Consider the following 16,159-nt stretch of genomic DNA (forward strand, 5'->3'; position numbering starts at 1 on the left):
AAGCCAGAAGTAGAGCCGTGTGGCTTCACTAGTTGAGGCTAGCCTTGAGAAAAGCAGTTCATGGACTGTGCCCAGATCCTGAGTTCAAGGTCTGGGACTGCCAACAAACAGACATACACAACAATCTGTGCAGCCATCCAGCTAAAGCACGTCACCCTCTTGTCCCCAACTGAATTGGACAGAGTTCCCTGGGAAAGGGGCTGGGGGAGCCACTGTCATCTTGACTCTGCCCATTCTGCATGCATCACAGGATTCCGGCCACACCCCCATTATTTCATGGTTCTTTTTGACCAATGGGATACAAGAATAGTGGCCATGCCCACATTCCATGCTGCCTGGTAGATGGACTAGGCTCTATTAGAACACTCGGAGGCTGAGATCCACAGGGGGAAAATCCTGCCACAGGAGCATGGGCCCGCTGCAGGCACCCGGGCCACCAGGCAGCTCAGTGACAGACTGAGCTGGAGCCACAGGCCCTCTGCCCCATGAGCTGCCACCACAGCATGCATGGGGATGGGAAGAGGGACACATGGGCATCTGAAAAGAAAATCTGCTTCCTCCATGACCTACCTGATGAGGTGGACTTCCAGAGTCCAACAGGTGAGCTCCACCATTGATGCAGCCAGCTTTCGGCACACATCCGAACCATCGAGGAGTCCCTCATGGTATGTAAAGAGCAGAGGTTGGTCTTGAGTGAGCTGTGTTGGGAGAAAGCCCAGTGCATGCACTGGCTGTCCCAGGAGAAGATGGAGAAGAGGACAGTGCTGTGGGAGCTGCTGTTGCTCCTCACAGGGGAAGGCACAGACAGCAGTCCCCAGATGCCAGCACAGGCTGAGCTCCCCACCACCAGCACTGCTTCAGATGCCTCAGGGCCTGTGGTAGGTGAAATGAGGGAGGAGCAGAAAGGTTTTGAAGAATTGCAACTTGAAGACAGCATGGAAACTGCCAGAGGAGAGGTCAGGGTTCCCGACCCCATAGTGGACTCCCCCAAGGAGTATGTCCTGCCCCAGATGCCCCACATCCAGATCTGCCCACAGCTCCCAGGCTCAGAGGAGGAGTGCTCCCCCACTTTCTCCTATAAACTGATGTGGATGATGACTCTCTATGTGACATACTGACTCTCATAAGCCTTGGCAGCCACCAGAAGTAGGTGGCCAGGTGGCTTTCTCTCAGGCCTCCATCAGCCGGGTGATGGGAAGGTTAAACTGGGGGTCAGGTAGGGCAGAGGCTGCCAGGAGGTGGCCCAAACTCAAGGGTTATCTAATGGCCCATTGGTGGCCAGGAAAGAGGCCCATGTTATGCTTATCACAAAGAATAAATTGTTTTCAAAGCAAAATAAAAAGCCACCAACAAAGATTTGTTCTTCCAGTCCTGGGGCTTGAACTCAGGGCTTGGCCATTGTCCTGAGCTCTTTTTGATCAAGACTGGCACTCTACCAGTTGAGCCCCACCTCCCTTTCCAGCCTTTTCTGTGTGGAATAGAACCCAGGGCTTCAGGCATGCTAGGTGACCACTCTACCACTGAGCCACATTCTCAGCTAGGATGATTCTCCCCCCTCCCAAACCCATATGGCAATTCCTCAGATAAATAGGAAGTAGGTGGTGGTGTATGCATCAAATACCTAGGCCAGCAGCCATCAGGCTTAGTGGGAAAAGATTGTAGTGTAGAAATCTCTGATTTTGCATGCACGTGGTGTGTGTGTGTGTGTGTGTGTGTGTGTGTGTGTGTGTGTGTGTGTGTGTGTGTGTGTGTGAACTCAGGGCATAGGCTCTATCCCAGAGTTTTCTTGCTCAAGGCTAGTGCTCTACCACTTGAGCCACAGCCCCACTTGCTTTTGGATGGTTAATTGTAGGTAAGAGTCTCAAGGGCTTTCCTGTCCAGGGTGGCTTTGAATCATGATGGGGGCCCCAAGGAAGCAAGAGTAAACACAACTCTCAAGTACTATCCCTATGGTGGGCTACTCCTGCACCCTGGGGGCCAGATGTGAAACATGAGGCCCTGTGCCATCATCCTCTAGAGTTCAATTTGGGGAAGTGACCAGAGCCAAGCTGACTTTTGCTCACCCTGATTGCTGATGCCAGAGCAGGTCTGTTCCACCCTAGGCCAAGAGAGCTCCTGGAAGCCTGGCTTACCACGGGCACAAAAAAGGGAGAGGTCAGCTCCAGGCTGAGCTAAGAGCCTTTGCCCACGGATACCCCAACTTGGCCTTACTTATCACCATAAGACCTGCCAAAGAACAACCCAAAAAAACAAAATTGGAGCTGTGCCTCCACGTGGTAGAGCTCTAGCATTGAACCAAAGAGCTCAGGGACAGGGCCCCCAAGCTTTGAGTTCAAGACCCCAGCTGACCTTCCCCCATAAAACACAGGTTGTCTAAATGTGAATTAGTATGATTTGTGCAGTATTTCTGAAGAATGGTGATACTGAAGAAAGCACCCTAATTCTAATGACAGCTGAACTTGTGACATACAGCTATGTGCTGAGTCCTTCACAGGGCACTATTTGCTGGGTCCTTCCCACATGGGGAGTCCTCAAAAAGGTGCTGTTTGGTGAGTCATCCCAAAGGGTGCTATGTGCTGAGTCCCTGAGAAGAGTGGGCCATCCTGGGTTTTTCAAAGGGTGCTGTGTGCTGAGTCCATTACACAACGTACTGTATGCTGAGTCCCTCAAAAGGTGTGGTGAGCTACTGCATCCCAAAGGGTCCTGCTATGTGCTGAGCCCTTGCGAAGAGAGGGATGAGGTGAGTTTTTTGAGTGCTGTGTGCCGAGTCCTTTACACAGGGGGCTGTGTACTGTACTTCAAATGGTGCTGTTTGCTGATTGCTTCCACAGTATGGTATGTGCTGAGCCCTTCAAAATTGTTCTATGTGCTGATTTTTTTGAAGGGTGCTGTGCACTGGATGTTTTACACAGGGTGCTTTATACTCAGCCCTTCAAAGGGTGCTGTTTGCCGAGTACTCTACCCAGCATACTACATGCTGAGTCCTCAAAGGGAGCTGTGTGCTGAGTCCTTTACACAGGGTGCTTTGTGCTGTTTTTGGAAGTGTGCTGTGTGTTGAGTCATCCCAAAGGGTGCTATGTTCTGAGTCCTTGAGAGGTAGTTATCCCCAACACTCACACACACACACACAAACACACATACACACACAAGTTTCACTATGCACCTGCTTGGTGTGTGGAGTGGAGGGGGATGGAGGAGAGTCTCCTCCAGGGGTGGGGCTGAGGGGAGAGTTGATCTCCCGGACCAGTACTGGGGGTGGGGGGTAGTGCTGAGCTGAGGTAAGGCTGCAATTGCCATGGTCTGGAAGCCTCAGGGCCCAGTCAGGGCTGCAATTGTGGCCAGGGCTGGGGGGCTGGGCCCAGGGGAGGAGGGGCAGGGCCCAGGGGCACACTTTGGTGGCAGCAATGGCCAGGGGCCCAAGGGGGCAGGGGTGTGTGCGCAGCAGGGGCGGGTTGGCCCAGGAGAGGAGTGTGGGGCAGAAACAGAGCTGGGAGAAGAGCGAGCATGAACACAAGCACCAGTGGAAACGGCTTCAGTGGCTGGCGGCTGCTCCGATCATAGCGTGGGTCCTGGCCGGTTGCATAGAGCATGCAGAGCCTGCATGGCAGGCTATGGCCGCGTGTAGCCCCTCGGAGACGTAGCAGCCATGGCGGCCTTGAGTCTGAGGTCCTGGTTAGGGGAGCACGGGAGAGTCAGCAGCTGCTGAGGCAGAGACGGCGGCCACAGGGGAGGAGGCCATTGAGGGGGCGACAGCGGTTGAGGAGAAGGAGAAGAGGCTGAGCGCTGCCCGGCCATGCACCAGCAGACACCCCCGCTCCTTCCCAGCAGCGCTGCCTTTCAAACATGGTGCTGCAGGCTCGGACTGGTGGAGCCTCTTGCAGTCACCTGGCGGAGATGGCGCACCCCTGTGGGGCTTGTGGCCTTGACTTGGTCCCCGCCCCAGGTCCTCAGACTCAGGTCGCACACCCAGAGGCGCAGCCTACAGCTTCTCCCAGCAGCTCACGTGAGTGGCCGCCCTGCAGGCCAGCACCTGGCGTGACCCCTGCACCTTGTGACTCCACCACTCTACCCCTTCCACCCCACCCCCGCGGACCCTGAACCTTACCTCTCGCCTCCCCTCTCCTGTCCTACCTGCATCTCCCCAGCACCCCACAGTCCGCCCTGGCTCTGCCACAAATGCACCCCAGGGGTGGGGGTTGGAGCTGGGTGTTGACCTGGGGATCCCAACCCCATCCCTAGCATCCAGTGTCCCAGGAAAATGGGAGCTGCAGGGATGGGTGAGGAGCACCCATCCAGGGGCACCACAGAGCCCCTGGTCTGGAGCAGTGGGAGCCACACAGCCATGCATCTGCACCCTTCCTCTCCCTGGTGGGAACCTGCTGCCTTTAGTCAGAGATGGGGAGCAGCACCTCCACACCTGTCTTCTTAGATCTTTTCCTTTTTGCTGGGGAGGGGGGTGTTGGATACAGAAGATAGGCCCCCTTGCTGTGTGAGCCCTTATTTTCTGTGCTCAGTCACCCTTTCACCTGAGGACATTCCCAGAAGAGCCCACTAGAGAGGTGAGGGCACTGGGGTCAGATAGAAAGTGGATATTTGGGAGAAACACACACCCCCTCTGAGAAACATACACCAGCCTGTACCCCCAACCCCAGCTGTCAACAGTTCTGACTGGGTGATCACATTTCCCAGCTCTGCCAGCTTCTGGTAGTGCTCCCATTCCATCTGGTCTCCTTGTCCTCCCCAAGAATCTGCCAAGTCGCCCCAAAGTATGTAGGCTGAAAGTAGGGACTCTATCCATGTATATAGACTTTAGGACCCCATCAAAGTCCCCAACAACGCCCCCACCCCAGGTCATACACAACTCTGGAGGCACCATGACCCCCTGCTTTGTTTTCTGTCCAGGCTCTGAGGAGCCATGTGTCTCGGGACTCCTTCACCCAGCGTCCTGGCCTAGGGTTTTGGTGAATGAGGAGTCAAAGCTGGATGTTCCCAAGAGGAAGGGGCTGGCAATGGAGAAAGGGGGAGGCAGGATGGTTCTGCATAATTAGAGCATTGTTCCCCTTGGGTGGTTGCCCCTGGTTCTGACAAGGGAACCCCTCTGCTCAAACTGGTACATTGCTCAGATGAGAAAGTAACAAACTCCAGAAAGGCACTGCTCTGAGTCTGTGTTTATGTGTTTGTGTGTTTGTGTGTGTGTGTGTGTGTGTGTGTGTGTGTGTGTGTGTGTGTGTGTGTGTGTAAGAGAGAGAGATGAGTCTTCTGTCACTGATTTAGATTTGTGTTTGTGTTTCTGTGTGTGTGTGTGTGTGTGAGTGTGTGTATGTGTGTGTGTGTGTGTGTGTGTGTGTGTGTGTGTGTGTGTGTGTTTGTTGGGAGAGCAGGGAGGATGAGAACAATGAAAATATATTTAAGTCACTGGGTCTAGAAAGAGCAAAAGCATTTTATTTGTTGTTCTTTTTTCATTAATGCCCATTAGGAGACCAGCCACAATTTTTGTTTTCTCTTTCACCGTTTCATGGCTCCTTTAGGGAAGGTTTCAGTAGATGTTCCTTTCCACCTCTTTCTTCCCCTTTCCTGCAGCCCACAGTAACTCCTGGGCCTGAATGGGTCTCCCCTAGGAGGCCTGTGTGAACCACAGACCAGTGTGGACACCTGCTCTTCTGTCTTCAGCCAGAAGGCTCATGAGGCTACTGTGACCACAGCCGCACTCTTCCAGCCAGACAGTCTGCTCTGGTGTGTATAGTTGGAGCTAATTCAAGGTTGGGAATGAGTCTGCCAAACATAAATAGGGAACGAGATGGGGGTAGTAGGGCAGGGGCTGTGAATCTAGGAGGGTCTGGGAAGTGACGATCAGTGTGACATGGCAGATGGTTCACCACGACCAAGGATGAGAGGGGAATCTTACCCAGGGTATTGGCGGTGTACATCTTGGCAGGGGGCTCCAGGCCCCCAATGGTGGCATGGATTCCCTCCAGGGGCAGTGTACTGGTGGGCAGTCCTCCCTGGAGTTCTGCAGACTCCAATCTGTGTCCCTCCTGGGCTGTTTCCAGCTGCGCAATGGTAGGCAAGTGTGTTCCCTCTGCTGGAGCCTACTTGGGATCAGGACATGGCAGTTACCTGAGGCTCTCTGAATGCCATTTTCTATAACCTGCTGTAGGCTGTCTGGAAGGAAAAGGGGACCACTGACTTTGGAACCCTTTAAGTTTGATTGGGACATGTGAAATGCCAGCTTTTCCAGGTTTTTTCCTTGAAGCTGGCAATTTCTACTAATGCTTGGGATTCTGGGTCAAATTAGATGGACCATTTCAGCCACCAAACAATGACATTCAAGCAGCACAAGCAGAGTTCCCAAGCCAGATGGTCTCCTGCTATGAACGTCGTGCCTTGACTGCCTTTCTCTGACAGCTGCCGATACTTCTCCACCTCTCTCTAGGGTGATCACTACAGTTGAGGATGTCATGGGGAGCAGAGATTGTGACCTTGTTATCTGCAGCCTACTAGCTGTGAGTAGAGACAATTCCCAGGAACTGTACTGGACTCTGGGAGATTCAGAGACCTGGGATGCCTCAGGAGTCCTATCTCTGGAACATGAAACTTGGGGGCCAGATATGGTGGACCATCCTGTCTGGCCCCAGGGAGTGGAGAGGAGGCCCCTTGAGCCAGGCTTTCACCTCAGGGCAACCTTGTTCACAGCTGAGTGGGGAATTGAGTGCCACACAGCTGGTCAGTGGCCGGACAGAGATCTTTGAGAAGATAGGCATCCCAGAGGCCCCAAAATACAGTGAGTACATCATGGCTCACATCCTTGGAACCAAAACAGTTAAGTGCGGTGGCACCAGGAGGGTGGGAAGAGGGAGGAGGTAGAACTGTTGGAGAGCTACATCAGGCTTTGCCCCCACCCAGGATGCTTACCTGAATTGGATGGGACTTTTCTGTAGTATTGTCATAGACAGATGCTCATTCGTTTATCCAACAAACTGTTACAGTGTGTGCCAGGTCTTGGTGGGGGAAGAGAAGGGGGTCATACAGGATGAAAGGTTCCAGTGCTGGTTCCACAGCACATGAAGAAATCGTGCAACAAGTGTAGGATTATGAAACAAAACATGGATTTCTTTCATCATTAACCTATCCCCATGAGGAAGGGGATCCTTCACTGTATTCAGTCTTGCAGCTGGGGAAAATGAGGCATTGAGAAGCCAGGTGACCTACTCATGACTTCCAGCTGACAGGAAGCTCAGCCTGACTTCTCTGCCATACTTCCTAGGACAGTGGGTGTTATTCAGTCCACTTCTTGTGGTGGGACTTCCACTTTTTCATTTTTGAGGCTTGAATTTGAGGCCTGGATGCTGTGCCTGAGCTCCTTAGATCAAGGCTAGCGCTCTACCACATGAGCCACAGCATCACTTCCGGTTTTCTGTTGGTTCTTTGAGTATAAGAGTCTCACAGACATTCCGGTCTGGGCTAGCTGTGAACCACGATCTTCATATCTCATCCTCCTTTGTAGTTACGATTATAGGTCTGAGCCACCAGCACCTGGCTTAAGTGTAATTCTGGCCCTCTCTTCCTCTTTCTTTCTCTCTCATCCCCTCCTCCCCCTCTCCTCTCTCCCTCTCTTTTTCTCTCCCCACTCTTTCCCTCTCTCTCTATCCCTCTCTCTTTCTCTTTCAGGAACTGGTTGAATAGGTGCTGGAGGAGGTGGCCCAGCATCCCCATGTGGCTGGAACCCAAGGTGTCCCTCTCATTCTGGAGGTGGGCTGAGGGTCAGGAGCTGTTTTGCTCAGCCTGTTGAACTAGCTTCATGAGGTAAGCCCCTCTGTACCCCGGCTAGACTGTGATGGCTATTCATTGTCCATCCCTTGATTCCTTCCTCACATCCCTCTGCTACACCGTTGAAGGAAAGTGGATGAGGAGATGTTGCCTTGTCCCCCTGCCCAGCACGATCCTGGGACTCTGACCCATACCCCCACCTATCTGGTCAGGGCCTGGCTATAAGACAATGAAAACATTCCTTGTCTACTACCCTTTGCTGGGGAGTGTAGTTTTGGTTAGGGGGGGTGGGGTGCAGAGGAAAGAGCCCAGACCTGACACCTCCCGGAGGACATTTGTTCTTGTGACAGAGCCAAGTCATTGCTATGGATAAGGAGGAAGCCGCATCAGACTGACCCAGAACAATGCTCAAAGATAGGTAGGCTGTTGAAGTATCAAACCCACTCATGTCTGCTTCCTACTCCCAACAAGTAGGTGTAGTGTGGGTGGCCCAGCCCTGGCCTAAGGGATTATAAATGGATGGTGGTGGTCAGAAGCTCATGGCTCCCACCCATCATCCTGGCTGTTCGGGAGGCTGAGGTTTGATGGTCATGACTCAGAGCCAGGCCGGGCAGGAAAGTCCAGGAGATTCTTATCTCCCATAAACTACCTCCCTCCCCAAACCCACACACAAGCCAGATGTGCTGTGGCTCAAGTGGTAGAGCCACAGCCTTGAAAAAAGAATCTCAGGGATAACACCCAGACCCTGAATCCAAGTCCTAAGACTAACACAATCATAAAATAAATGAACAGTGTACAACTTTTATCTGACTACCAAGAAAGATGGATACAGTTTTCTTCTGTACTTGTAGCCAAAGGTAAGGGGCTCCCCTTGATGTTCCCCTAAACCTCTCCTCTCCTTTATCTGTCCAGGCTTAGGTTGCAGGACAGAATTCGGATCATCCCCCTGGATGTGACCTTAGCTACCCTCCCCCAAACACCTTCCTTGGGGTCAGGATCCTGGATACACTCCCTGCTGGGAAGATGAGGCACTGCAGAGATGAGGGTAGGTATCCCCAACACTCTCTCTCTCTCTCTCTCTCTCTCTCTCTCTCTCTCTCTCTCTCTCTCTCTCTCTCTCTCTCTCTCTCTCTCTCTCTCTCTCACACACACACACACACACACACACAAACACAAATACCCCTAAGCCAACTCAGACTAGCCTTTTCCAAAGACACTTTATCTCCTTGGATTAACTGACCTAAGAGAGAATTTTGATCCCCTGTAACTGATTATTTTAACTTTGGCTTGCTAGATGACAGGAGATAAACAGGAGCAAAAAAAAAAAACAACCTTTGGTGCCCATCACCTGGTGCTCAGGCTCATGCCTGTCATCCTGGCTACTCCAGATGCTGAGATCTGAGGATCACAGTTTGAAGCCAGCTATAAGCTGGAAAGCCCGTGAGACTCTACTCTCCATGGAACCACCAAAAAGCTAGAAGTGGAGCTTTGGCTCAAGTGGTAGAGCACCAGCCTTGAGCAATAAAACTCAGAGAGCAGCTCCCAGATCCTCAGTTCAAGCCCACACAAAGAAATGGCCCCATCTTGTTGCCCACACATTGCCAGGGCCTCAAGCCCCCTCTCATGGGGTGTGATACAACACCTGTCCCTGGGTGGTGTATCAGGGCCTCCAGAGATCTGGTGGTGGAATCCAGGCCTTTCCCTTCATGCACTGTCAACCCACACTGGCTGGAAGGCAGAGCCTGACAAGCCGGCAGCCTGCAGAGTGGAGAGGCTCCTGCTCTGCCAAGGTGATCGGAATGGTCTTCTTGGAGGCAGCACTTGAAAAGGGGGTCTTGCTTAACAAGGAGGATCTGACAGGAAGCACAGAGTACAAAGGTGCTGAATATGATGGGCAACACAGCAGAGTATGTTCATTTCTAGCCAGGGCTGCTGTTGAGAGACTCGGTATAGATGTGTGACTTGGTATAGATGTTGGAGACTGTCCTGAGACAGCCTGAGGGGTCATAGAAGAACAGCTATCCAGGGCTGAGATTGTGTCTTAGAGGTAGAGGGCTCACCTAGCATGCAAGAAAGCATGGGTTGGATTCCTAGGTCCTGCATACACAGAAAAAGGTGGAAGTGGCACCGTGGCTCAGGTGAAAGAGTGCTCCCCTAGAGACAAAGAAAGTCGGGGACAGCGCTGGGGCCCTGATGTCAGGCCCTAGGGCTGTCACCATAAAACAGTTCTCCCAGGGACCTTTGTGACAGTTGGATGGCTATGCCCTGAAGCTCTCAGTAGGTCCATCCATGCTTTGTGTCTCCTTTGACAGAGGGGAGCTGGATACTCCTTCTGCCATGGGCACCCCTGGGCCCGGTTATCAGCAACCCTCCCAACGTCTTCCACCGGGACATGGAGCAGCTGGCCCCAGCAAAAAGTATATGCCTATCGGGTAATATTTTGAAGAGTGCATTGGACATATTCTAAATATAATAATTAAGTTGAGCAATTTCACATTGACAGTAATTAACTAGAATAATTTAATGCTAATTGGACAAGTTTGTCTTTCTAAATAAACAAAACCTATTTCTCCTTTTACTTTATCAGGGAAATATCTGAGCAAAAAATGGAAAGAAACATATGACTCTATAACAACTGGAATGAATTTTTGCCTTTTTATTAGCAAATATTAACTTTACACAGTATTTTATTGTGTTATACACATATGTCCATATAATGTAGCTTGCTAAATTTTATTCCTTTTATTAATTTCATTAGCCTATTTTATACTTATGTTTTATTATGTCATACCAACATATTGAATATTTGAACATATTTACTGCACAGTATTTCTCTTCATCTCCTCTCTTACTTTTTTCCAAATTAAATCAGCTTTATCTTTTACACCTGGGTTATTCATTTTATTTTCTGGGTTATTCATATTTTCATATGAGAAATCTAGTATTTGTTTTTTACAGTATGGATAATTTCTTTAATATGAATGTTTCCAGTTCTATTTTTTTTATTTTGAAAATACTGTACAGAGGGGTTCAATTTACATGGACAAGATAATGAGTACATTTCTTATCAAGCATTGTACCCTCCTCCTTTGTTTCCCCTTCCCATCCCTTCCCATCCTTCCCCCACCCCCCCACCCAATCCTCCCCGCCCCCCTTTCCCGCACGAAAGTTGTAAAGTTCGTTTTCGACATAACGACTTGTACATCTCATTGTTGCAATGGGTCCCCCTGTATCCCTATTTAAACGATTTGTTTTTCCCCTTCCCCTCCACAAATTATACCGACATCAGATACAGTGAAAGCAGGGGTTATACTGTGGGGGAGGGACATACAAAGCAACAAAGAAATAATCTTATAAATGTGTAAGAAACAATCGCATGAAAGAAAAAAACATTTGAATACATATCTTAGGGTTCATTTCCCTAACATCACCTTATCTGACCTTTTCTGCTTGACTCAGACATATACTAGATATTGCATGGGACCTATGTTTCTTTGGGCCTGGCTTACTTCACTTAATATAATTTTTTCCAAGCCTTTCCATTTCCTAACAAATGGGGCAATGTCATTCTTTCTGATGGATGCATAGAATTTCATTGTGTATATATACCACATTTTCTTGATGCATTCATCTACTGAGGGGCACCTGGGTTGGTTCCATATCTTAGCTATAGTAATTAATGCTGCAATAAATATAATCGTGCTGGTAGCTTTAGTGTGGTCTTATTGGTAAACATTTGGGTAAATACCCAAAAGTGGGATTGCTGGGTCATAGGGGAGCTCTATGTGGAGTCTTTTGAGGAACTTCCATACTACTTTCCAAAGTTCTATCTATTTTCTTGAAGATGATATTATTTCATAATTATGTGTGGCTAAATAGTATATCATTGTGTATATGCATATATGTATTACAATTTCTTTCTTCAATGAGTGATTAGGGAAAATGTAGGTTGATTCTGTAGTTACTTATTTTTTTATGTGAGAGAAGGAAGGATGTATATAATGATGCTTGGAATGAGAAACATGCTCTTTAAGCAGGCACTCTCATATTTGAAACATCCTCTCAGCTACTCTTTCATCAGTATTTTAATAGTGAATTGAATTAAAATAATAAAATTTATCTACTTTTGCAAAGATTTTTTTTTCAGTACCTATAATATTTTTATTATAATGTTATGTTTACTATGTCATGTGAGTATGGGGATGAATGTGAAGATGAAAATCTAGGAATGTTTGTATACGTAGCTGACTCGAAGGAAACAATGTATGTGAGATACAGGATTCAAATAAAAGTTTGAGACCTGTAAGTTGCTAAATTGATGTATATGTCCAGTTTGTGGTGTGTGATTTCAAGATCGCATTTTGGTAGATTTCATACCAAGTAAGTAGATGTTTCTAACCCCAAATCTTAAGGAATAAAATAATCATTGTCTTAGTATTCCAGACATTGTCATAAGTGGAAAAAATGATTGAAAGTATGATGGGTCAATAGTAAGCCTTTAGACACTCTACATTTTCCCCCAAATCTTCAGATGTACTCTTTGGATATTAATTACAAATGTATTTATAAACATTGATATAATATGATCTTATACATAAATATATGTATATATTATAAATATATCATATATAGTTATATTTTAAATGTGTACCATAAATATTGACTTATATTTAAATGTAATTCATCTCATCATTTATACATATATATATATATGCATACTTTTTTTTTTTGGTCAGTTGTGGGTCTTGAACTCTGGGCTTGAGTGCTGTCCCTGTGCTCTTCAGCTCAAGGCAAGAGCTCTACCACTTGAGACATTTTGCCACTTACAGTTTTCTGGTGGTTTATTGGAGATAAGAATCTTTGGAATTTCCTGCCTGGGCTGGCATTGAACTGTGACCCTCAAATCTCAGCCTCCTGAGTAGCTAGGATTATAGGCATGAGCCAAGGGCTCCGGGCTATATTTACATCCGAGATTTGTTAGTGGAACAAAGGGTACAGAAACTATTATTCTTATCACAAAATGACTTCACACTTACAGGTATAATTATAAGAAGAAAAACGATAAATATTCACAGTGGCACAAAAATCCCTTAGGTGCCTAACAAGACAGCACGTTTTTCCAGACACTGCATGTGGTGTGAGCTCTTTGCAACCCAAGCAACTGTAGAAGATATTGCACCCTAAACAAAACTGACAATTGCATGAACCCAGTCCTCTATGACAGATTTAGCCAGGCCTATCTTAGAGATTCTTGTTAGGGACATGATGAAAAATTTATAGTTTAGTTGTGATTATAGAACTCTTTTATACATGTCACTCAGCCATTAACTATATTTAACATAGTTCCTTTTGCTCTAACTTATATTTTCATGGCTTAGGAAACTGTTTTTTGTTTGTGAAAACTTAGCTGTTCACTATATAGACATGAGTTTTTAATCCTTGAAATTACTGTCTGCATAGTGTTCTATGAGATGAGCTTCTCTTTACCATATCATAGGAATAAACTTACTCTGATTCAAACTTGGACAACAGCTACCTTGTTCTCTCTCCTAGAAAACCATCTGCATAGACTTCTTTACATGTAAACAGACCCTCATTTACTTGCAAAAGTCTGTCAGTGAGTCAAACCTAACTCACCCAAGTGAGGTGAATTCCTCTGTCATGCTTCCTTTACTTTAAAAATTGTAAGAACTGTACAGCAATGTGCATACTTTTTAATGTGAAGTGTGACTCCTATTTTCCATAATGTGAATCAAGCAGAGGAATCAATTTAAAATGTGAAAGAACCTTACAAAGAGTCTTGGACCTTGAAAATTGACCTGGGTATGAATTTTTGGAGAAATATCCCTTCTAAGACAAAGGACTCAGTTTTTTTTTTTATATTGTGCTGGTACTGGGGTTTGAACTCCTGGCCTTGAGCTCTATCTGGGCTTTAATTCTCAATGTTTGCTCTATACCACCTGAGCCACACCTTCACTTCTTCCTTTTACCACAAGAGCAGAAAAGAATCTCTTAGGTTTATCTACTTAAAATAGCTTGGAGTTGCAATTGTCAAATTTGAACCTACTGAGTATCTAGGTGTAAGCCACTGGTGCTGTGCTAGAACTCACTTCTTAAGAATAAATAATCACAAAAAGAGGTGCAATAAATATTTGTTCAATTATGTATGTGTTGACTGATAAGCCAAATCACTTGCTACTGGAAAAGAAAAAGAGAGAAGATAGAGATTAATATGGAGGAGAGAGACACAAAGAAAGAAGGGATGGGAGGGTAAATGAGTGGAGGGGAGTGAAAGGGAGGATATGAGAGGAGAGGGTAGCTGGGTAGAATTGTCTACTGCTCACTAAGGTATTGTTGGACAATCAATGCCGTTGCATTTATGTAGCCAAAGCTTTATATTTTTGGTAGTAAGTTGATATATAAAATACCAATTTACAGGTAGTAACCTGTTAGTGTGCTTCCTCCTGCACCAAGGAAGCCACAGTTAGGTTACTGTTACAGATAAGGCAAGAGTAAGCAGTTTAAGTTATTCTGAGAAACAATAATTGACATACTAGGAATGTTCCCTTGTATGGTGAAGTCAAGCATCACTCTTTTCCCTGCTACAGTCTTCCTCTCAACAAGAATAGCAAAACCAGAAGAGGAAGGAGATATCTGAGTAATGATCATCTCTCTGTTTACCCTCATCCCTTGGCCTCTCAAACAATAAAGCCAAAGGAGACTTAACCTGAACTAATGGGGAAAATGGGGGGAAAAGTTCAGTCTAACTTATTGTGAAACTTTTAAAATAATTGGGGCAGTATTTCAAATACTGAAATAAAACTTTTTAAATTACTAATAAAAAGTTACTCGAAACTTATTGAAAATTTAAGACTACAGGGCTCACTACAAAGTGGAATCTGCATAGGTAAAACTGACTCGTGCTCCTATCATCAGAAATTGAAGATTGTCCCTAAACATAGACTGCTGAAGTGATAAGCGATGGAAATTCATGATGGATAGCATAATGCTGAGAGCATGGAAATTATTTCCTTTCCATCTTCAGTGTGTAGAGAAGAAAAAAGCTCTATAGGATGGTCCTGAAGGTGCAATTCTAAATTTAAGACAGAAGGTGAATAGTAAAATAGACCTATCTCAGCCATTCAGAGATTAGAAATGTGGAGAAATATATTCATTTATGTGGTCAAACATGGAAGAGAGGATGTGGCAAGCCCATAGCCAAATGCCAAAGGTAGAGATATTTAACAAAACACCATGAATTTGAAACAAGTCTTAAAAGGGGAGCTAGGCTTAGAGGAAATAGGGCAGAAGGATGGAGAGGGAAATGGTGGACTAATACAGTCATAACACTCAATGTACATATGTGAGAATATAAGTAGGAAACTTGAAGGGATAGGTGGGGTTGGGGTAAGGGAAGGAAGAAAAAAGGAAAATTTGACAATGATCCAGATGCACTGAACATTGAAATGCACATACACTCTATTCAACACTGACATGATGAAGCAAAACCCCTTTGCACAACTTGCTAAAGATAAATTTTTTTTGAAGTTTTAATATTAAAAGACCAGAAGCATAAACCTTTAGAGATAAATAAGAGGATAGTATTGACATATTGTTGAGGCTTGTGTTCCCAAAATTGAAACAATTCCCAAAATTGAATATATTTAAAACATTAAAACTTTGAACGAACCTTAACACTTGCTGCAGTGTTCATTATGACAGGTGCCTTGTATAGAATAATTGAATTCCTCCTCCTACACATTTCTTGAACAACAAATATCTGGAATTATTTTGTTTTTGACATGTCAATCTTGACTTTATTCTTAAATGTGTGCTTATGTAAGAAATATATGGTTGTAAAATTTCATGACAATTCTTTTGAACTTCCTTTTTGTTGAATCGTCTAGTTTAATAAAATCCAATTGCACTTTTGATATAAAAATATTGTGTGCTCAATTCAGAATCACATACACTAACATTGGAACGATACAGAGAAGATTAGCATGGCACCTGTGCAAGGACGACATGCAAATTCTTGGAGCGTTCCATATTTTTACAACAACAGATGCTGGAGGGGATGTGGCCACAAGGGAACCATACAGCATTCTTGGTGGGAGTGTAAACTTGTTCAACCACTTTGGAAAGCATTATGGAGGTTCCTCAAACGATTCCACATAAAGCTCCCCTTTGACCCAGCAACCCCACTTTTAGGGATTTACTAAATGATCACAAACAAGACCATACTAAAACTACCAGCTCAACTATGTTTATTGCAGCATTATTTACCATAGCTAAGATATGGAACCAACCCAGCTGTCCCCACTACATGAATGGATCAAGAAAATGTGGTGTATATACACAAGGGAATTCTATGCCTCCATTAGAAAGAATG

The 16,159-nt window shown here is 46.1% G+C and overlaps 1 long non-coding RNA gene and 1 other non-coding gene across 2 annotated transcripts; both read left to right on the top strand.

Moving 5' to 3' along the window:
- The first annotated feature begins 251 nt into the window (after positions 1-251).
- On the top strand, positions 252-10,400 carry LOC138815728 (uncharacterized). Its single transcript, XR_011368438.1, has 9 exons — positions 252-600; positions 5,581-5,733; positions 6,434-6,503; positions 6,694-6,781; positions 7,669-7,803; positions 8,118-8,185; positions 8,680-8,812; positions 10,080-10,199; positions 10,355-10,400. It is a non-coding gene; the product is annotated as an uncharacterized lncRNA (long non-coding RNA).
- A 5,315-nt stretch (positions 10,401-15,715) lies between these two features.
- LOC138815734 (U6 spliceosomal RNA) lies at positions 15,716-15,822 on the top strand. The gene has a single exon (XR_011368444.1). It is a non-coding gene; the product is annotated as a U6 spliceosomal RNA (small nuclear RNA).
- The last annotated feature ends 337 nt before the right edge of the window (positions 15,823-16,159 follow it).

Source organism: Dipodomys merriami, unplaced genomic scaffold (assembly GCF_024711535.1).
Source record: "Dipodomys merriami isolate MVZ:Mamm:240054 unplaced genomic scaffold, mDipMer1.0.p SCAF_663, whole genome shotgun sequence".
NCBI lineage: Eukaryota > Metazoa > Chordata > Mammalia > Rodentia > Heteromyidae > Dipodomys > Dipodomys merriami.